We start from the raw sequence: 24855 nt of genomic DNA, 5'->3' as shown, positions 1-24855 counted from the left end.
ACCAAATAGATGCATGAAGGTATATATACAGAATCTTTTTTCCAACTTGCTTATAATTTTAAAGGAAAAGAAAACAATGTTATTATTTTAGGACTGGCTAAATAAATTATAGTATGGCCTTAAAATGGATATTATGTATTGATTAAAAAAGAATAATGTAAATTGATAAGTACTGATGTCAAAATAATGTTCATTACCTATTATGAAAAAACAGGAAGGTGGAAGACGTGAGTGTAACGTGATCTGTTACATAAAATACACACCTAATCTTGTAAGTTTTCCTCGAGGGTTGAAATTCAACTGTAGTCTTTTAAATACCAGGCAAGGTCTATGCCCCTAAATAAAAGAATTGGAAGTAGTGGCTGTGAGTTACAAGATAGACTTCATACCCAAATGTATTCACCATCAGTTTTAAACAATTAAAAAAAAAAAAAAAACAATATATTGGTCAAATAAAATGAAGAATGATTTGCTCATCCTAGTGGATAAATCCTGATGTAGACATTCATATGCGTTTAACACTTACAGAAGGCTACATAAAAAATTTTAACAGAAATTAACTTTTTTGGGAGAGAGCTAAAATGGTGAAAGGTCATGTTAAGTTTACACTTTATTCTCTCCTGCATAGGTTTATTTATTTTTTACTGTAAGCATGCATTTCTTTATGCTAAAAAGGCTAACACAAATAAATATGTATAATAAGTCAAAAAATATATATATATATGTAGAATTTAATTTTATTAAAATTGAAAATATCCATGTCTTGATTGCCCTCCTGCAAGGTCTGGCTCCTCTGGTTCCCATCAAGAGTGGGTACAGGTACCAAGTCGGCCAACGACAGGGAGATCACAGATCCAGAGCAATTTCACACTAACAGTTTTTTACAGGAAAAAGAAAGAAAAGTGAAAGTGAAGAAGGAAGCTGCTCAAGATGACACAAAGTGCAAACACGTTCCAGACAGACAGAGAAAGAGTCAGTCTCTCTGTGAAGGCCAGAAGTCTGAGCAAGGGCGCCTTCTCCATGCTCACTAGACCTGTATATTACAATACAGGTTTAATACAGATGGTAATGAGCCCTAGGTCAGTTATAGGTCGCTAACTTTTTACTAAGTATGTTCCCACTGGGGCGGGGAACAGTACCTGGCTTCAATTTGGATCCTAGCACAATTCGGTTCCAAGTCTCTGCACTTAGCCACATTCTTGCCACCCTAACACTACCAGACCTAACACTACCCCAGCAAGGCCTAACTACATTGTATTCCCCTATGTTCTTCTACTTAAAGTTATATTATAATATTATAGTGCTCTAAAATACCAAATATTCATGATGCAGTATATGGCTTTATTATAGATATTCTTTACACATGACGTTACTCCCCTTGAAATTTTCTTCCCTCTTCCCTTGATATTTGGTAAACATACATTCATTCTTCTCAAACTTGTGTGCAACACTTTCTTGTATTATTCTTTTTTTTAATTTAATTTTTTTTTTTATTGTTGGGGATTCATTGAGGGTACAATAAGCCAGGTTACACTGATTGCAATTGTTAGGTAAAGTCCCTCTGGCAATCATGTCTTGCCCCCATAAAGTGTGACACACACCAAGGCCCCACCCCCCTCCCTCCGTCCCTCTTTCTGCTTCCCCCCCATAACCTTAATTGTCATTAATTGTCCTCATATCAGAATTGAGTACATAGGATTCATGCTTCTCCATTCTTGTGATGCTTTACTAAGAATAATGTCTTCCACTTCCATCCAGGTTAACACAAAGGACGTAAAGTCTCCATTTTTTTAATGGCTGAATAGTATTCCATGGTATACATATACCACAGCTTGTTGATCCATTCCTGGGTTGGTGGGCATTTAGGCTGTTTTCACATTTTGGTGATTGTAAATTGAGCTGCAATAAACAGTCTAGTACAAGTGTCCTTATGATAAAAGGATTTTTTTCCTTCTGGGTAGATGCCCAGTAATGGGATTGCAGGATCAAATGGGAGGTCTAGCTTGTATTATTCTTAGCTTTCTTCTCCCCCAATAGAGGTGCTACATACTTTTACCATGTACAAATCACCTTGAGTTTTTATTTATTAGATTGAGTATTCTGTCTCCTCTATAGTTTGAAAATTCTTTGAGAGCAGAATAAAAATTAAAAATTAAGAAAAAACAAAAACCCAATGAATATAAATGAATGGCCCGTAAGGCTATATACAAAATGGCTCAGTATCATATTATAACATATACTATACTGTAGTTAATAATTATTGGAACATGTATAATAGGAAACATGCTTTGCCCAAAGTAGAATACTGAAATATAAGCAAAACAGATTATTGATTTCAATATTTTTAAATATACAAGGATATAAATTCACAAGGATATTTCAAATTGTGCTTTTCAAGAAGGACCATGACAGAAGTCCCTAAATAGAAAACCTAACATTTTTATCAATATTACTTATTTTAAAACAAAACTGAAGATTATGCAAACATCAAATGTACTAAAGCAAGAAGAATCACTTGCTGACTTAGTGGATGATGTCATAATGTGAGAAAAATAGGAAAATGCTTAAAAGTGGCTATATTATAGCACTATTATTTTTGTAATGAAAATATGTATTTTAAATGAGAATGTTTTAATTAAAAAAAAACATTGGTGGCCATAAGCCATAACCTGTGTTTAAAAAGTAGGAAAAAATACAAGAATTTGACAGCATTTGACCCAAATGACTAAATTTAAAAATCCTATAAAATATAATTCCCTTCCATTCTCAAAAGGAATATAAAACATTTTCCAGAAGAGGAGTTTATATACTTGATCTTAAATTAGGAAAATCTCCTCCTTGCCTTAAAAAAAGTTTACAACTTTATCATTTTCACTGTTTATAATGATCCCAACTGGACCCATATTGTCAATTGTGATTTGGAGGTATAGGCAAAAGCCTTATTGTGATTAATCACTAATTGTAAATATAAAGACATATGAGAAAATTCAAAATGTCATGAAGACTTGTTCCTCAGTATATTTATGTAACAGGAAAGCTCCCCTGGAAAGGCAGTACTCCGTACTAAATGACCTGCTTGGGGCCTTACGGCTCATGGTCTCTAAGCTGTTTAGTGGCCTGTGTCAAAAAAAATTACTTGTTTCAGTCCAATTTCTCTCAATTGACTAACCCCTAAGTCTCTCAAAACAAAGCAAAGTTAAAATGATTTTCAATTGCTTTGGACTTGGATGTGTCAGGCAGTCACCAACGTTTCATGGACATCAATAGAACAAAGCACTCACCCTTAAACCTTTCTCCTTTTCTCATTAATCAAAATTCCAATGAGCTGATTTCTTTTTTAGTCTAGAAGAGATATATGAGAAATGGGATTTTTCTGACTCATGACTTTGACTTACATACTCCGGATATATATTCCAAAGAAAACAACACAGCTAATCATCCCACTTTAAATAATGCATCCTTGATTACAAATCATATTCTGAAAGTCCAGCAATCAAGAAGCTTGCAAGAAACGAGAGTGGCTTTCTGTTCTGGACTCTGTGTCTTGGTGAATGGCTTTTCTTGCTGCGGTTTATTTAGTCATACATTCTAATATAAGTTCATTGTGTCAGAAAGGTAAAATCACAAGCATTAACAATGGAGGATTTCACCTACTCTGCCGCCTGTCGTCACCTGTCAACTCTCTACCCATTTGTCACCTAGCCTGTCACACTTGACATAAGCTTCTGAAGGGATGGGCAAAGGGGAGGCAGGAGAGGCTGGATAAATGTCTTCATGATCATCTTTAGCGGTGTCAGGAGCTCAGCACTCTCAGTATTTTAGATTTACCCATGACAGCTTTTCCACTACAGCTGAAGCTGCATTCCAAATTGATATTTGTGGCGGCTGGGATTCGGGGCTAGAGCAATGCCTTAGGCAAGCCAAATTCTGCAGTTTGATACCAGTAAACAATATGATCTCTCTCTGTGTTTATGGGGATGTGCTGGAGTGGAATGAGGGAAGGATAACTTCAAATGACAGTTGCCACAGGTGATTAATTTCCTTTTTTGTCTTTTACAGATTTACTCTGCCTACTCTAATTTAAAGTGGTGTTCCTAATGATCCTTTCATTGTGCACAAAAGCTGAAGAGCTGCTTTCACTCATGAAACAAATAAGCAGGCAGGATGCCATACATGAAGATGGTCTCCTGACTCTCTGTAAAAAAAAAAAAAAAAAAAGGTGGGGGGGTATTAATGGTGTTTCCTCCATTAATACCCATCTCATCGGCCCAAGGAAATACAACTAGGAGGTGAAGGAGATGATAGAAAAAGGGGTGAGTTGTCCCTATGGTCAAAGAGGGAGAGAGGCAACATGGGGGTTGTAGGAAAAAGTTCATATAGAGGACAGAAAGCAGCAAACATGCTCCAGCTCAACATTGTTAATTGCAATCAGGGAAAAGTAAATTAATCTCACTGAGGCTCAGTGAACAAAGGGGATAATAAATGAATCTACTGCAAAGGGATAGCATAAGGATATGGTAAGGCATATGAAAGTATTTTAAAAATTACAAAGCCTTCTACAAGTATTAGTTAAATATTATTTATAATTATCTCATATCAAAGGAAAGCCAACGGTCTGATAATTGAGCCTTTAAATTTGGCCTTGGGAATCAGAGAGGATACAAACTCTCATGTTTTATTAACTTCACTCTGTTTTTTATGGTCTAATCTTAGTCATCTTTTAGGTTTCCATTTTGGGATATATATAAACATGAAAGCAGTGGGATTAGTATATATCAAAATATTTAAGCAATGCATATTTAGAAGAGTTGGCAGCACAGAAATGAGCAACTTATAGGGGTAATTTTAGCCATCCCATGGGAAAATTACAATATAGAAATAAAGTCATACAATGCTAAAGAAAGCTTTTCAAGTATAATGGACGCTCAAACCATAGTTCATTTTTATGGGCTATGGATTAACAAGCTATTTTTTTTTTTTTGAAAATGAATAAGAAAATCTCACATTTTAATTTTTTTGTAGAAATATCCCTAGAATTTATGTTCCAATGGAAAATACCAGGATTTTTTACTTTCTCTTTACTCAGTCAATAGTCAGAGACTGTACCATGATTACCTGACATACATTCAAACAAATGTGAGCTCTCTCATTGATCTATCACTCTCTGGGGATCAGAGCTCTCAGAAGTTCTATTTCTGAATAACAAGGTAAGAGGGAGCTGATACAAACTTCCTTTGAAAGAAAATGTCAGGTTTGGAATAGAAAAACAACAGAAATATCACAGCCTTCTTTAAAAGATACACAGGGCTGCACTACCTAAAGAACATCCTCTCTAGACACACAGCTTTAAAAAATCTGATGACCATATATATCTGAAATATTTACAGCTGATGACTGCCCTGTCAATTCTCGGAGGCCAGGAATGGAAACACTGATAACCCTAAATTGTATCCAAAATCATATTATAATTTGGAACTCGGAATGAAGTAACGACTTCTTTATGTACCTCGTCAGTAACCTGTCTGCCCTCTGAAGAAGTGTGTGGCATTTATTCAATTGATGGATCTATAAGAAATAAAACACTGATTGATTATTTTTTATTCTGCAAAACATTGTCTTTTTATACCCCATCACTTCTTTGCTAGACCAACATTTCAGCTTATGAACTCTTGCCTCCAGCCTCTGTTTCCTCCAAACCATTGTCATACATGAAATGGTCAGGTTTAGATTTTCAAAGCACACTTCCGATTATGAAACTCTTCCTCAAAACTTTTAGTGGCTTCCCATTGCCATCACGCACACACAAACACATATACACACAGACCCTCCACAAGGCACATTGTAACATTGGAGCAATGTTTTTATCCCATTAATGCCTCATGTAGAAGTCTATATTTCAGTCAGACAAAACCACCTATTTTGTCTTGACATTAATCGGGTTTTTCTTGTTTGCTCATACTATTTTATTTGCCCTCATTTTCTTGTACCTCATTTTCTTGTACCTCCACCTGGTAGAAATTCTACATGCCCTTCAAGTTCTATGTAAAAGATCACACTGACACTTTTCTACCTGAACATTATTTCACAGTATCCTAAATTTCTCTTAAAATACTAAGAAGACTCAAAACATCTAGTAATTCTTCAACAATGGTTCTCAAAACGATTATGAAGCCAAACTACAACTGAAGTCTGGGAAAGATCTTCATTAGTTATGAGGATTATGAACCTGAAGTGTCGTTCTATTGGGCGAGGAAGGGTGGCCTGCTGGCTGTCAGAAAGGGACACCACCCTGCAGAGCCTACAGGAGAGAAGAGTTTGGGCCTCCCTCTTTTCCACCCCCCTTTGGTAAGTCTCAGATTCTTAATTTTGTGTGTTTTTAATGTATTCTATCAATTTTTAAGTAGTCCAATCTATTAATATGTAATGGCCAAATACACTGAGTATATTTCATTTTCTTCAATGGATTACTATTCCCAGAAAATTGGAGAGAGGTGTCAGGGAGTAGGAGGGATAAGTGGGGAAACTAAGATTATGCAGCAGTATAATCCCAATAGCATGTGGCTTATGGGAAGGTTTAGACAGGCAAGATGCTGGATCAACGTATCTGTAGATGAGTGGTACACTGGTGCCTACTCTTGGTCAAGGTTGCAGACAACAGATGATTGGAAATAAGACTATATATATATTTTTTTAATCAACCACAAATGTATTAAACATTTGTGAAAACGGTGAGAATTGGGCCAATAACTATTTATATGAACCTGCCTCTCAGATGTAGATCTGAGAGAAAAAGCATTTCAAATATCCAAGCACAGGTGTCTGTAGTTTTTTCTATTAACTGTACGATAAAAATAGTTTAGCTTTCCTTCAGAGAATCAAGGACATTGTGTAATGTGAATTTTGGGCCGCTATTTTTTGCTTACTATGTAGGTTTTTAATATGCATAATACAAAATTGATGCTTATATTTGATATCGTGAGATTCACTACATTTCTGCTGAAATTGTCTGATAACTTTCCCCAATTGAGTTGAATGGCAAATAAGAGGCTAACGATGTGCCACATATTCTAGATTTTTTGTTTCCATCAATTCTAGATGGAATTTTCCTGCTTTCGGGATAGGTAGAATGGAAAATAACTTCCATGAGACCTGTGAAAAATACTGAATATTCAGTGAAATAATATTGTAAACTTTGGGACATGACCAAATCTAAGCTCTAGGAAAATAACTGACTATTATAAAGACATTAGTAACCCAAAACTATTTGGTTAGAACACATTAGAAATAAGATATTGCCCTAAAATAACAGGTCAGTCTGACAGATTATAGTAATTGCTGCCCCATTCAAAAGATACTTTGGAAAAAGATATGCTGAATAAACAATACAATAAAGTCCAATAGTGTTTCCTGAAAATTAATAGATTACCTAGTGAAAAGAGATCTCAATGAATACTAGAAAACAGCATATTAGCATAAGAGCTAAAGGGCCTCATAAAAAAATATATCCTACAAGCTTAAAAATAAACTAAAAGCATGTTCAAAAAAGCAATTTATGGATTATACTGAGTTTGATAATTAATAGAATGATGTACTAAAATGAATTAAAAACATATGATCTGGTGAACTGTTTTGTCATGAAAACTGGAGATCATTACAAAACTAGCTTAGAGACAAGAGGAAGGCTTAGGAATCGGTAGGCACTTTCCTAACCAAAGGAGTATAAACACCCATGTTCCTTAGGGAGCGGTGGCAGCTTATGCCTTATTTAACATTGTTATAAATGATTTAGGGGAAAAGTATATAAGGAAATCTTGACATTTGTGGAAGCCTTTTTCTGTGTAATGCAAAGTATTGCTGGAGTTCAGCAATCTTATGAACATTTAGTGATCTGGCTTAAAAATGTCAAATTAATCTTAATTTATAGTGGTTTGTTTAGAAAAAGACCTAATTAAAAGATCTAATCTTGGAAATACCATATTCCACCTAGGTTATGAACCTTGGGATTATTATGAAACATCCTTCAAGAGAAAAGGAAAGAAAAATAATTGCATATAAATATTTACTATCAGATACCTGTCACCATTAAGCAAATTCTTTAGAAAAGTACTAAAACTACTCTTCTGTATTTTTACTACATACAGGCCCAAAGTCTATATATACACATAAATTTATGTACATACATGTGTATGTATGTTTATCTCCAAATCTCCAGGTGACTAAAATTTCCTAAGAGATGAGAGGACTGCTATAAAGGACCAATATAAATGCCTGCTGCATGTTCTTTTAGTCCTTAAAAAATGTAAAAACCATTCTTAGATTGGAGAGCATACAAAAACTGACCAGCCCACAGGCCAGATTTGGGCCATGAGTCAAAGTTTGCTGCTCCCCTGCTAAAGGATAAACTTAAAGATGGAGAGGAATTTTCTGGTCTTCACTCAAAAAATTGACACAGCGGGCAGCGCCTAAGGCTCAAAGGAGTAGGGTGCCAGCCCCATAGATGGAGGTGGCGGGTTCATATTCAGCCCCAGCCAAAAACTGCAAAAAAAATTGACACAGGGACAACTGGTAAATATGGTAAATACGCAAACAAAGGGGTTTCTCTTGCACGATGCAAAAGAGTTTTTGTCATTTTTGTGAAAAAAGAATTTATGGATAGTGTAAAAAATTGAGCAATGCTACAGGACATGAATTAAATATTAATAGTCGATGTTCCTTCCCCTTCAACTCTCAGATCCACTCCAATTTAGAGAGGCAGTCACACTGTACCTAGCAGCTTGCATATCTTTCTGGGGATAGTCTTTGCATGAAAAAGCAAAAAATATTAATGAATGAATTATTCAAATTGAAAAAAAAAATTTAATGTCTTACCTTCACTTTGGATTAACAATTTTTGCCAATCTACAATAAGATCTTCTTATCCTACACGCTTCATTAGGACATATATAGTGTTTAGTCCTCATTTACCCCATTGATTTATGCCGCTTCTTTTCCCCTTACCTTTGTACTTCAGAAATGTGTCAAAAGCTTTTATTCTGCTTGTGCTTTCTGCACATGTCCACAGATAATGCATTTAGTTTTTAATGTACTTATTTATATTTTTTACGACTATTATTCCAAAAATTTTAGGAGGTAACAGCAGCAATTCTATGTGCTCAATCATCCTTCTTGAATTAGGAATTTATCCTTTGTTGTGCAACTTGAGCTATCAGAACAGGTTTAAATTGAAAAGCTGATGGGAAGGATCAAGTTCTGAGCCAGAGAACTATTGAAGATGTAAGCGGTGGATAGATATGAAAGTGAAAATTGATCAGGAAGTAAGTCGCTCAAAGCCTAAGCAGAGGGAATTAGCTTTTGCTTTTGAACCTACATTCCAGGATGTCCCAAGCATTGCCCACAAAGTCATCATACACAAGAATGACAAGAAATGGTAGCTAAATATACCCTTACAAAATGTTCATTGATAAATTTTACAAAATATTTACAAAATATTCTCTACATGTTGGAGACCTCTTTGTAAAATTTTATAGTGATAATTACTCAGATGACTTAGTCTGAGGGGCAAGACAATGACTTTCGGAGACCTGGAGTATAGTAAGTCCAGGATTATAAGGAAGAGGCTTGTAGCAAAATTATGTATCCCTTTGACTCTTCTTTGAGTCCTGGAGCTGGGAGGTAATGTGTTACCTCCCTTGAGTTTGAATATATTTAATTTATTATTTTTATTTTTATTCTTTTGAGAAAAAGTCTCATTCTGTTGCCCAGGCTAGAGTACTATGGTGTTAACCTAGCTCACAGCAACTTCAAACCCCCAGATTCAAGTAATCCTCTTGCCTCAGCCCCCCATGTATTTGGGACTCAGGCAGCCACCACGATGCCTGGTTGATTTTTCTATTGTATGGTAAATCCAGGGTATCACTCTTTCTGAGGCTGGTCCCAAGCCCCTGAGCTAAAGGGATGTTCCTGCCTCAGCTTCCAAAGAATTATAGAATTATAGGCCTGAGCCCCTGCTCAGCCACATCCCTAATATATGATAGTAGTAAAATGACTTCTTCCTTTGTTTAAGTGATTACTCTTTCATAACATATTTTTAGAAGCAAAAGCAAATGAACAAAAAGTAAATTGCAGGTTGATGGCAGTGAATCACGTCTAGAAACTGAACTTGTAAGAATTTAATAATTAACAAAAATTGTGTTAAAATATAAACATCTGTATGACATGGTGACAATACTTTTCTTAACAAGAAATGCAAATATACTTTGAATTAATGAATTAAAAAACTAGAGTTATAAAAAATTGTTAGAAGTATGATGGTATCTCTTTGAAATAACAAAAAATGAAAATGATCAAGAGACGTTTTGTTTTTATTTTTATTTTAGAAATTGACTAGATTGAGATTAATAAGAGGGAGATAAAAATACTGATGTAATTGGGGGTTATGGAAGATATTTCTTAATTTCAGATCTATGGCTTTCTCAGTAGATTTGGCACAGTTTATCATTCTGTCTTGGAAATGCTATTTGTCTGATTTCAGAGATGCAAAACTCCCCCAGATTTTTATCTAGCGCTCTGAACTACCTCTTAAAGTTTTTTAAAGTCTTCATTGTCATTTTTAACTCTACTTTGCTGCTTTGTAAATTACTAGTTTTCACTACTTGGGACTCATGACATGCGGCTTCTTAACTATCCCCTCTCCTTAGGTTTCCTTCCACTTCCATAACTTTAAAACCATGGTGACTCAACAATTTTTTTCTAAACTTCTCTTTGGTGCTCTGAAATGCGGATTTAACATTTTACCTGATACTGTCACTTAGATATCTCATAAATATCACAAATATAGCATGTTTGAGACTAAACTATCAATGCCCCAAACATCTGCTCTTCTCCATCTGAGCAACAACGTCACATCCAGTGCTCATGGAAGACGCCTGGGAAGCACTGAAACAAGTCTCTTATTACCCACCTTCAATCTATCACCACTTGAGTGAATTTCTATTAAAATGTCCCCATCTTTTCATCTTATCCAAGTATCTTGGCCTTTAAAAAGCCTTCTACTGATCCGCCTTGTTTTATTACTGTATCTTCCTCATTCTCTGCCCAAACTGAAGCAAAATTGATATTGATATAATCAGTGAGGCTCCTCTTCTTAAAAACCAGTATTCTTAAAATAAATTCATTACTAAGAAATAATACACTGGGTCATGGTATAGGTTGATCTGAATTGTTGGCAGACATTTTTCTTTTCATTCATCCTCTTTTTCATTGAAAGAATATTGGGTTCTTCCAACTTCTGTCAAAATGAGCTCAGCATATAACAATATGAAGTCTATCAGTAAGGTTATTAAACATGAATAAGAGTTTCAATCTCGGTGAAGAAATACTATGGAGTAATGAGCCACCCTTACTGTAAAACTCAGGATTGTGAGAGTTTTATATATTAGGAAATTTCCTTAGCATTAATTTCCTGCCTTTTTCTATCTACAAAACTCTATATTTTCAGTGCAGATGCACTCATACAGAAACACACACATATCTATATGTGGAGTGAGTGTGTATTCACATAGTATGTTACCTTTTGATATAATTTATTAGTCATTTTATCAAGTCTCTTTCTAAAAATAAAAGGATTAGTGTTTTAGAGTTGTTTGGAAAGCCAAAAATATATTAATAAGATGATATTTAGATTGCACTTGAACAAAGGAGTAGTGTATTGAACTCTGCTTTAAAAGATAAAATCATGAAACACAATCCTGTTCATTATAAATGAAATAGAAACTACTGGTAGTACTTGTTATGGATTAAAAATGACCAAGTAACAAAGCATAAAATAACCCTTGTTAAGGATATACCAACTAATAAAATACATACTGATAAATTATTCCCTTGAAGGAATCTGCATGCAAATACTTCTCTTATTGTAGTGATTTAAACTCTGTTAAATTTTAGTTTCCTAAAGTTAAATTTATATTCTTGCAGTTTTTTGTTTTTTTTGGGGGGGCTGGGGCTGGGTTTGAACCCACCACCTCTGGCATATGCGGCCGGCGTAAATTTATATTCTTAACAAAGTTACTTTTAATTATTGAGAGCTATCATTTATTTGCCAGAATTAAATTAGTCTTTGGGAAAGTACTCCTATATTTAAAACTATAAAGTGCTACAAAAAAGAAAGTTATATTATTGTTACATTTTACTTTTTTAAGGAGGTATTTCTGGATTGCTCAACTGATTTCTCTATCTTACAGATTCCAGGATTTTTCCACAAAAGGATGTTATATTTTATGGAATTCAGAATTGTCATCAGTTTGAGATTGCCAGTTACTTGATAAAGATATTTGATAACCCCAATTTTATATGTGTTCACAGAAATTTCCTGAGGCGCTCTCATTAGCTTTTAATTAGTTATGATGACTTTTCAAAACATGACACTCATGCATAAAAAGATACAGTTAGAAATTCAAAAATATTTTCTTTATGAATAAATAAATATTCAGAAATTAAAAACACAGTCATTTGAGCTAAAGAATTTTAGCTAAAGTACTCTCAAAGGAAAATTTGAAGTTACAGACCTGATGATAGAGCTCTTCCATTATGGTTATCTTTCCATTTGTCATATGTATTAAGAAGGCAACTATACTTCCTTACCATTTTCTATCAGTTAAAAAAAAATGTCTTCTCAGCCATTCACAAATTGTGGAAATTTTTATAACCACTGTAGATCTATGAAGTGCTCATTCATCCAGAAAGATTTTAATATTTGGTGTTATTATTGTGATTTATCTTTGGCTTTCAAATCCATCAAAATAGACTTTGTTGTATGAATTAAAAATCTTGATTACATGCATGTTTAATGAATGTTGTATGTATTTGTTTAATTTTAGAATAAATTTATATTCACAGAAAAGTTTTAAAGGACATACCAGGTTCCCTTCTACCCCACACCTAGTTTTTCCTGTTCATATCTTACACTACTACGGTACATTTTTCACAACTGATGAATGAATCAATAATGATATATATTACTGTGTCAATATTGATTTATGTAATAATATATATGACTAGAAATAATATATAAAAATATGACTAAATATATTTATTGATAAAAATAACTAATATAAATATTTACCATTACTATACTATTGTATTAACTATTAGTATAATTACTATGATTAACGAAACTCCATATTTTATTCTAGCTTTGTTTTCTCTGAAGTTCTTTTATTTTTCCAGGATCTTGTTATCATATTAGATGTCTCCTGAGGCTCCTCTGAGATAATTTCTCAAACATTTTTGGTTTTGATGATGGAACAGTTTGAAAATATTGATCAAGTATTTTGTAAAATTTTTCTGAAATGTTATCTGTTTGATTGTTTTTAATAATTAAAGTAGTGTTATGGGCATGGGTAGAATTCTAAAGATGTAAGGTATATTGATGAAGTATTTTGCAAAATTTTTCTGAAATGTTATCTGTTTGATTGTTTTTAATAATTAAAATAGTGTTATAGGCATGGGTAGAATTCTAAAGATGTAAGGTGATGGTCTCAACACACTATATCTACGGGATATTAAGCGACGTGACTTATTGCTGATGATACTAAATTGATTCTCAGACCTGGCTAAGGGGGAGTTTATCAGGTTCTCCAACATCTACTCGCCTATCTTGATCTCTCTCCTTTTTCCATGCTGTATTCTTTAGTGAAAATTTTGTACTGAATGTTCCCAACAGACAGAAATAGCAAATGTTTGAGATGATGAATATGCTAATTACCCTTTTCTGATCACTCTACATTATTTGTACCGAAGCATTGCTAGGTACCTCATAGATATGTACACACATTATAATGAGTCAATTTAAAAAATAAAAGACTATTCCATACTTAAGGGACGAGAGTTATAATCCATCCCCTTGAAGGACGAGTATCTACATGGATTATTTGAAATCCCTTTCTAAGAAAAATGTGTATTTTCTTCTCCAGGTATCAATTTATGAAATCATTTATTTATCAGTATAGACTCCTGGACACATAGTTTATATGTTGAGTTATAATACGCTACTGAATTGTTTACTTTTTTTATCAAATTTTTCAAACTTTGGCTCTAGGGAGCTCATTTCAGTTGGCTCTTTCAACATAACCAAATTATTGTGATGTTTTAAGATTCCCTTCCTATCTGGCATCAGAAGCAGCACTGTCCTAGAGTCATCCAGTATACTTTCTACCCTAGGACTAGACTAAGCCATTTCTCCAAGAAGTCCTGGGTGGTGTTATTGAAAAATGGCATATAGAAATAAACATCGAGGTACTGAGCATTTTCCTTCCTCTGGGTTGCTGTCAGTTCCGCCTGCTCCCAGTGGTGAGAGCAAGGAAATATATGTATGCAAAGTAACCCACACATGCGCATGTGTAACTGTTTCTGTATCATTCCATTTCAATTTTTAAGCTGAACGTGAAATCCTGCTGATAACTGCAACTCTCATCCAATAACACATGGTTTATTCTAAGCTTCCAGGCTTGATTACCTATAAATTTTATCTACAAAAGTGAGAAACCTGGCCACGAACATTCACCAGGAATTTCTTTATTTGATCAATTCTATTGCACATGTATAGCAATTTCAAAATAGTTAACTCATAACCCCACAGAAAACAACTTTACCACCTAGAGTACAGTGCCTATATAAAGTTCTTTTGTCATTAGACCTACAGTTTCTGGTTATTTTTAAAATTACTGAGCTCAGCACTTTTTTCCTAGTCACCTTCAGTGAGTTTGTAAGACAGATATTTTTGTTACAGTTTGAAATCCACCCAGAAATCACATATCCATCTAGTGGCTCTTGGATTTTTATTTTCTTTTATAATTTTGAGCTGGTCTTGCTCTGTCCCTCAGGCTTGGATGCAGTGGCCTGATTATAGCTAGCCTCAGCCACAAACTCCTTGTCTCAAGGGATCCTCCTGCCTTAGCCTCCCAAGTAAGTAGGACTACATGTATGTGCTACCAGGTCTGGTTATTTTAAAAAAAATTTTTTTGTAGATACAAGGTCTCCTTATGTTGTACAGCCTAGTTTCAAACTCCTGCCTTTAACTGGTCCTCCTGTCTCAGACTCCCAATGTAGGGATTACAGGATTGAGCTGGCTTTAAAAAAAATTGTTTTAAACATTAAAGTTTATTCGTTTCCTACTTTATAAGTTACACGTAGTATGGGTTTTGAGAAACAAATAGTGTCATGTATTTACCCTTAAATTATCATACAAAAATAGTTTTATCATGCCCAAAATCCACTGCCATACTTTTCCAACTCTTTTCTAAAACTCTGACAAACATTGATCTGTTTTCTATCTCTCATAGTTCTTCCTTTTTCAAAATGTCATGCAAATAAAATTGAACAGAATACAGCCTTTTCATACTGGATTCTATATTTAGAAATTTGCCTTTAAGATTCATCCATGCTCCAGTGTGGAATAATAACCTGTTCTGTTTGATCAACAATATTAATGTACTGCAATTGATTTATTAATTCATTAACTGTACAATATCTTGGTTGATTCCAGTTGGGTTGATCATAAATAAAAATATAATAAAAATTTGCATGCATGATTTTGTATAGAAGTGTACTTTTAAATCGGAAGATGACTTCTGAGCCATGTAAGAGTTCATTTAAGTTGATCCTTATAAGAGACTGATAAACTTTAGTAAAGTGACATTGCCATTTGCCTTCCCAGGAAAAACAAATTAGAATTCCTGTATTGTTCAGAATCCTCACTGCCTTAAATATTACCAGTTTTTGGATATTAGCCATTCTAATAGGTGGCCAGTAATATCCTAATACAAGATTATGATTATCTTCCATCTCTTTATCTGCTTTAGAGAGATGTCTTACAGTTCTCTGCCTATTTTAAACCAGGTTATTTTCTTGAATTTTAAGAGTTCTCTATATTTTATCAGATAAAATGTCCATAGTTTGTTCATTTGTGTAACTGTATCTTTTATAAAGCTGAAGTTTTAATTTTATTGCAGTCCATCCTATTATATTATGTTTTAATTTATTTCTTTCATTTATTTAATTTCAGAATATTACAGGGACACACATAGTATTTTCAATAGATTAGGCTTATGGTATAGTACCCAAAACTAATCACCAAAGCCAAGGCCACAGAGCTTTTCTCTCACATTTTGATCTAAAAATTATATCTGTTGAGTTTCTTGTTTCCAATTAACTATACATATTCATCATTTTTTCTATTTTAATTGATCTAAATACTTGTACATATGCAGAATACATATGTGATGTTTTCATACATATATAGACAGTATGGTATGAATTTAGGGTCTCTATGACCTGTAGTATTTATCATTTCTATGTATTGAAACCAACCTGGATAACATAGTAGGACTGCCATCTCTCCAAAAAAATTTAAAAATAGCCAAGGGAGGTGGTGCACAGCTCTAATCCCAACTGCCTGGGAGGCTGAGGTAGCAGAATCCCTTGAGCCCAGGAGTTGGAGACTGTAATGAGCCTGGGCGATAGAGCAAGACTCTGTCTCTATTTTTTTGAAGAGTTTGATGAAAATTGGTGTTTTATTTTTTTAAGTGTTTTCCTTCATTTATTAATTTTTAGATTGCATTGGCACATTAACAATCTCCAAAGTTGACCAATAAGGCTTCTTTTTGTTTGTTTTGTCTCATCTTGAACTAATTTTTCCTTTCCATAGTTTTTATCTGTTAGATTTGAGAAACTAAAAAAGAAATGAAAAGTCATCTTAAGAAGTGAAATGACTCAAAAGTTTTTTTTAAGAGAAATGTTAAATATTCTTTATATGACATTACACATGAACCACACTCAAATGCCTTTCAGTAAATAAAAGACAGCATTTTAGTAACACAGGAAAATTAGATTGGCATAATAAAGATCTTCCTTATTACCTTCTCTCCAGCCTTCACCATTAACAGGCCAATGAACACCAATTAAAACATCAGTGAGTCTTGCTTGGTTCTGAGACAGTGAGGGGATATCCTCAGTATTTAAATATATTCACATAGTCACTTACGTAAATCTTAATATAAAACCAATCTTCAATAGGTTTGGGGATGGCAATTTACTACCTTTGTGAAAAGGTAAACGTCACTAATTAAATCTGAACATATCTTTAGAAATGGAAAACAGTGATAGCATTTACTGAACTGGAATCACTATCAAAATCCAAAAAGCCGATCATTTTCATTTAACCACAAGTCAGTCTTAGTTAAACCGGGACTGTCCAACAAAAATATTCTGTCATTCATTCATGATTTGAATTCTGGTAAATGAGACCAATCAAATTATGGTATACATAAAAAAAAAGCTGGAGAATTAGTGTGTTCTTTTTTTTCTTTACTTTTTTTTTTTTTTTTTTTCTTATTTGAAGTCTGGTGAATTTTGGCAATGAAGACATCTGGTCTTGGACTTTTCTTTGTTAAGAGTTTTTTTTATTTGTTTGTTTATTTTGTTTTTTACTGGTTCAATCTCAATTTGTGTTTTAGTCAGCTCTTTCTATTTCTTCTTAACTTAAACTTGGCAGATTGTATATGTCCAGGCACTCATCCATTTTCTCTTAGTGTTCCAATATGTAACTCTATAGGGGCTGATGATATTTTGTGTTTCTGTGTTACTAGTTGTAACATCATTGCCTTCATTTCTAATTTTATTTGTATTCTGACTTTTTTCTTAGCTAGTCAAGATATCAATTTTGTATTTCTTGTCAAACAGATAATTTTTGTTTCATTAATCCTTAGTATTTTTCTTTTCTTTTTTTTTTTCAGTCTCTATTTCATTTAGTTCCTCTAAGATCTTTCTTTCCTTCTAATTTTAGTTTTGGCTTTTTCTTGCTTACTAGTTCCTTGAAGTTCATCATTAGACTGTTTATTTTCAATCTTTTTACTTTTTGGATGCAGGTGTGTATTACTATAAATTTTCTTCTTGGCCCTGCTTTTGATGTATTCCACAGGTTTTTGTATGTTGTATTTTATTTCATTTGTTCCAAGTAATTTTTTTATTCCCCCTTAATTTCTTTCTTGACCCAGTGGTTATTCAGGAATGTGTTGTTTAATTTCTGTGTATTTGTGCAGTGTTTTTAGTTCCTCATATTATTGGTTTTTACTTTTATTCCATTGCAGTCTGAGAAAGGTACTCAATATGATTTCTATTTTGTTAAATTTGTTGCGACTTATATTGAAGTCTAACATATGCTCTATCCTGGAGAACATTCCATGTGCTGATGAGAAGAATGGATGTCCCATAGCTGTTGGTCACTGAAATATTCTGTAAATGTTTCATAGGTCCATTTGGTCTAATGTTCAGTTTAAATCCCCTGTCACTTTGTAATTTTCTGTCTTGATGGTCTGTTCAATGCTGAAAAATGGTGTGTTAAAGTCCCCAACTAATATTGTATTGAAGTCACCCTCTTCCTTCAGGTCTAATATGTGCATTATGCATCTGGGTACTCTGCTGTTGGATACATGTGCTTAAGTATGGAATATTTAAGTGGAATATTTCTTTTATCATTATAGAATAACCTTCATCTCTCTTTTTACTGTTTTTGACTTATAGTCTATATTATCTGATACAAGCATGGCTACTTTTGCTCACTTTGGGTTTTTGTGTGCATGAAAAGTCTTTTCTAATCCCTTTACATTTAGTCTATATGTGTTTTTACAAATGAGAGGAGTTTATTGTTGGTAGCATATAGTTAATTTTTTTAAGCCATTCAGACAGACTGTATCTTTTAATTAGGAAGCTTAATTTATTTAATTCAAGGTTATTATTGATACATTAAGGCTTATTGCTGTCATTTTATTGATTGCTTCCTGATTTTGTTTATTCTTATTTTCTTTCTCATTTTTAGTTATTGTGGTTTTCTGTAATGATAACATTTGAGTCCTTTTTCTTCCTTATTTGTATATTTGCTCTATCAGTAAGTTTTAAACTTTTATGCATTTTCATGATGATTGATGATACATATAGAACTACCTAAAGCATTTCTTGTAGGGCTCATCTAGTGGCACTGAATTCCCTTTGCTTTTGTTTGTCTGGGAAAGGTTTTATTTCTTGTTCATTTATAAAGAAACTTTGGCTGTAGTTTTTATTTGTTCATTTTTTTCTTTCAGTACTTTGAATATACATTTAAATTACCTTCTGGCCTGTCAAATTTCTGTTGATACATCTGCTTTTAGTCTGAAAGAGGTTTCCTTATAAGTCACCTTATAGATGCTTTTGCTGTTTTTAGAATTCTTTGTCTTTAACTTTTCACAGTTTGTATATAATGTGTGTGCCATACAGACTTCTTTTATATGGTATTTGGTGATATTTGAGCTTCTCATATCTTGATATCTAAATCTTTTGCTAGACTTAGGAAGTTTTCATCTATTGTATAGCTAAGTATTCATCTATTATATGCTAATGTAATATATCTATTATATTGCTAAGAACTTTGTAGCTCTTTTATTTCTCTTCCCCTTCTGGGACTAGCGGAATTCAAATATTTGGTCATTTTGTGGATGTCCCATGTGTCATGTAGGGTTTAGTCATTCATTTTATTCTTTTCTCTGGGTTTTCATCTGCCTGCGTTATTTCAAATGAGACTTAAAATTTTGAAATTCCTTCTTCTGTTTGGTATGGTTTATTTTATATGCATTTTGTATTTCATTTAAAAATTCTTCAATTCTAGAATTTGTTTTGTTATTAAATTATATTTACCTCTTTGAAACATTCTAAGTTATATACTGTATTGTTTTCCTGGTTGCTTTGCATTTTCTGTTTTTTGGTTGTTGTTTTTTTCTTGAATTTACTATTTTAAATTCTTTTTCCAGGATTTTATAAATTTCTTTTAGATAAAAATCTGTTCCTGGAGAATTGTTTTGTTCTTTTTGTCGTATTTCCTTGCTTTTTCATAGTTTTTATGTTTTTTTTTTCATTGATAGATGTGCATCTGGTATAATAGTTGTCTTTTTTAATTTTTGCATTATTTTACTATATTTAGTTTTATATTTATTAGCATTAATTTTTTATTTTTGCATTTGCTTTCATGAGGAGAACATTTTCCTGATGATGTACCTATGATGTTGTTTGAGTAGGACACAGTGTCTTTGATTCTGAGTATATGCAGTAATGTATTCTTTGTATGACATCTTCAACTATAAACATCAATGATGTCTATCATTTCCTCAGATGCTCGAGGTGCAGGTTTTAGTGGAGTCTGTGCTAAAGTTTTTCTGGGTTTGAGAACACCAAATGGGACTGTTTTTATGTCCCAATGGTAGTAACAGCAAACTATGTGTGCCTGTTCTTTGGCCCAAGGAAGCAGCATTAGGAGCTCTAAATGGACCAGTTTTTAGGCCACCAGGCAGCTTGCTTAATTGCCAGTAGTGACAGTAGTAGACTAGGTGAGTGGTGGGATTTAGGGCTCATGGGCAGCAGGTATGTTGTTGGCAATGGCAAAACAGTGACTGGACTAATGTCTGGTTCTGAAGTAGTCTGCACTGGTGTTGGGTGGTAGTTATGATGGGCTGGCCAGGCCAGTCCTCAGTGCCATAAATGACATGTGGGGATGGGTGCTTGATATAGTGATAGCAGCACATTGGGTAAGTTCAACCTTATGTCTCCGAGTGGAGTGCTTATGTTCCAATGGTGTACATAAGCATGGAGGGGCACCTCAGATACCCCAATGGCATGGAGGGGCACTGCAAGGGTAGAACCAAGCAGGCCATTCGGTCGTTAGACCCTCTGGTGGTAGTCGTAAGTGCTGGGCTGTGGCAAGAAAAAGGATGATGCCCAAGCCTAAGGCCAAATGCTCAGTTAGGGGTAGTAGAAGCGACTATACTGCAATTCTGCTACTAGAGAGGCAGGAACTAGGCTGGGAGTTTGTCTTCAATGTGTGTGAAAATACACAGCAGCTTTGCTGATGAGGCACTGGAATCTTTGCAAATGGCTCATGCTTCCGCCCCAGAGGCGGAATGGCAATGATTGATTTATTCACGTTGGACGAGCCTTACGTTCCTGAAATGAATCTCACCTGATCCTGATGTATGTATTATATTATTATATTGTGCTGAACTGAGTTTGCTAATATGGTGTTAAGAGCTTTTGTGTCTATGGTCATGAGAAATATTGGTCAGTAGTTTTAATTTTGCAGTTTCTCAGACAAATCTTTTAATGCTGGCTTGTTAAACGGAATTAGGAAGCATTACTTCCTTACCTATTTTTTGAAACTAATTGTATAAAATTGATATTATTTCTTATATAAATATTTGATACAGTTCAGCAGTAAAACCTTCTAGGCCCTTTGATGTAAATGCTCTGAGAAATCCAAAAACAGACATTGCTTTTTAGGGTTTTTTTCCAACTTGTGCATGTTGTAAATAATGCAATAATAACTTATAGTCTCTTTACATGTCAAAGATGAATTCATAAGCCTAATTTCCTATTTTTATCATTTAAATTTCTTTTGTTAATTTTCATGTTGACATATATGCTCAGGCTATTCTTATAATATTTTTATCAGATGTGTTTAAGGAATATTTACAGTATACTAAAATTTTACTTATTCTTTGTACCTTAAAGTACTTATCTTTATCTATAATACCAGTGGGAAATATGTTCTATTTTATATTTGAATGTTTGTAATAGTTGCATTCTAGTATAATTTACATGCAGTAAAGTTCCCTCGATGCAGATGTATAGGTATAAGAATCTGGGTAGTTATATATAGCCACGTAACTTCCACCACAATTAAGATACAATATAATCCAACTATTCTAAACAATTCTTCTGATGCTTTAGAGTTGATCCCTTTCTTATATACTTTCTCCATCCCCACAATCCTAGATAGCTACTTGACTGGCTTTTCATCACTAGAATTTTATCTTTTCTATAAAATCTGGTAAGTACATCGTACAGATATGTAGTCCATTGTGTTTGACTTCCTTCACTTAGCAGAATGTTCCTAAGATTTATTCTCCTTTTCTTTTACTATCTATATCCAGTCCATCAACACATCTAGTTGGCTCTACACCCCCAATGTTTACTATCTGTCTGCTTCTCTTATAATTCACTTATAGATACCTGGTCCTCCCAGAAAGTGACTGATATATTTGGGTCCACTTTGACTCTGTCCAGCTAAACATCTGTTATTGCTCCTTCAGCTGAGTCTTGAATCCACCAAGTAATAGCCAAATTATCTCTTTATTTATAGGTATATATGATTATACAAATTTCCCTGCTTAAAACCCGTCAATGTTTGTAATAAGATTAAAATAACTGATCCAATGATTTCTATTGGCTTCTCCAAATATACAACATACCATCTTCCCTTAATTTCCAGCTATACTGTCAACCCATACTTATTTTCCTCTCTAACACCAAAGTCTTTTCAATATTCTCTCTGCCATTATTTCCTCTTTTGAGAGAAATATACCAGCTGTTTGAATTGCTGATTTATTCTCGTCCTCAGAATTCAGTTGTCCTTCTGCAAATAGTCTGTTACCTTGAGTAAAATAATTCTAGCCAGCCATTTTATGTCTTACCACTGCACCCTGATAATTCTTTTAATGTACTAAATACAATATATAAGTAATTTTCTCACTTGTTAACTTATATTAACACTTTTGAACAGCGGTTCTCAACCTGTGGGTCACGACCCCTTTGTAACAATGAAAATACATCCTGAATATCAGATATTTACATTACGCTTTATAACAGTAGCAAAATTACAGTTACGAAGTAGCAACGGAAATAGTTTTATGGTTGGGGGTCACCACAACATGAGGAACTGTATTAAAGGGTCATGGCAATAGGAGGCATTAGGAAGGTTGAGAACCACTGCTTTAGAACCTCTAAATGCCATGTAAATTTTATAAGTGCATATTGGATCCCTAGTTGCATGTATGGTTTGTAATAGACACTTGTGACATCTAATATGCCCCGGTACCCATCGTCTCAAGTAGTCCACTCCTCTATTGAATAGGGGTAACCTGGTAAGTAAGAGGGAAGCAGACCATATTTTGGACTATAAAATAAGTCTCAAGACATTTGAACACATTCATATTATACAAAGTATGTTGTCTGACCCAATAGAATTAAATTAGAAATCAATACCAGAAAGATCTCTGAGATATTTTCAAATACTAGGAAACTAAATAACACATTTTAAAATAATCCAAGGATAAAGAGACAATCAGAAAACAATTTAGAAAGCAGTGTGAACTGAATGTAAATGAAAACAAAATGTATCAAAAGCAGTAATATGAGGAGTAACTTATAGTACTAAAAGCCTGTAATAGAATGTAAGAATGATACCTACTTTATACGTAAGTTGTAATATAAACCTTAAGAAACAAAAAATAAGTAAAACCACCTTTTTCTTTCTAAGAAATAAAAAGAAATTAAGTAGAACAAAAATCACCATATGGAGAATAAACAGTGGAGAAAACAAATGAAATTAAAGATCGTTCTTTGAGAAGATCATTATAATTTGTACTGTACCAGTCAGAATGATCAGAAAACAAATCAAAGAGAAAACTCATATGATCTATTGCAAGAATGAGACAAGTAGAGTCAATACAGATTTTGCAAATATTAAAACAATATTAATTAAATAAATTTCTTAATAGAAATAAACCACCAAAGCACTCTCAATAAGACATATATACGTGTGTTCTGAATAGTTAATATTTATTATGTAATTTAATTTGAAGTTTAAAATGCCCCAAAAAGAAAAACCTAGGATCCAATAGTTTTACTAGAAAATTCAACCAAATGTTAAAAGAAGAAGTAATATAATTCTAAACAAACTTCCCTGGAAATTTAAAGATATGGAAATAATTTCCAACTCATTCTATAAAGCCAGCCTTATTCTGTTACTATAAGCAGCCAGTCAGATTATAAGAAATGACACAAAGATATAAAAATTCTAATGTAAATGCTAACAAATACAATTCAACAATACTAAATAGAATAATACATTGTGATCAAGTGGAGAAAAGCAAAGCTGGTACAATATTCAAAAAGCAATCTATAATTCTCTACATTAACAAATTATTTAAAAAATAAATGACAGAATAAATTAAAAAAAGCAGCATGTCATGAAATACAATATCAATTCTGATTAAAGCTGTCAGGAAATTAGCAACAGAATAGAAATCCTTTATCCTGATAAAGTACATTAATGAAAAATGATGTGAATGACAGAATGTATTTAACTTAAGATCAGAAACAGAAAAGCACATCTGATTTCACCACTTCTTTCTAAAATTGTATTTGAGGCTGTAGCCAGTGCAGTAAGGCAAGATAAAAAAACAAAATTCATACAGAATTTAGAAAAAGGGAGAAAGTGTTTTTATTTGTTCACTCCATTTCTGTATGTACAAAATTCTATGAAATCTACCAAAAGCTACTATAAATAATGAGGAATTTTAGCAAGGTTGTAGCTTTAAAAACTCAATAGACATGGCTAAATTGGATTTATATTTAGTGGCAAAATTTTTTTCAATGAAATTTTAAAATCATGCTACTTACATAATATAAAATATTAAATATCTAAGGATAAATCTGACAAAAAATGTGAAAGACTTACATATTACTTAAAACCTAATATAGGTCAGGCCACATTTATGGTGCATTTTACAAGGGTACATGTCAAATCTACTAAGTGTAGAATATTAATGTCTTAACACAATAATTAAAAAAGTGTGGTGAAGGCTATGTTAACCGGTTTGATGTATTTCAAATTGTATATAAAACCAGTACATTGTACCCCATAAATGCATTCAAGTACACGGCTATGATTTAATTTAAAAAAAAAAAGTAAAATCATTGCTGTTAGAATTTAACAAA

Source organism: Nycticebus coucang, chromosome 5 (genome assembly GCF_027406575.1).
Source record: "Nycticebus coucang isolate mNycCou1 chromosome 5, mNycCou1.pri, whole genome shotgun sequence".
Taxonomy (NCBI): domain Eukaryota; kingdom Metazoa; phylum Chordata; class Mammalia; order Primates; family Lorisidae; genus Nycticebus; species Nycticebus coucang.
Note: the sequence above shows the minus strand (reverse complement) of the source record.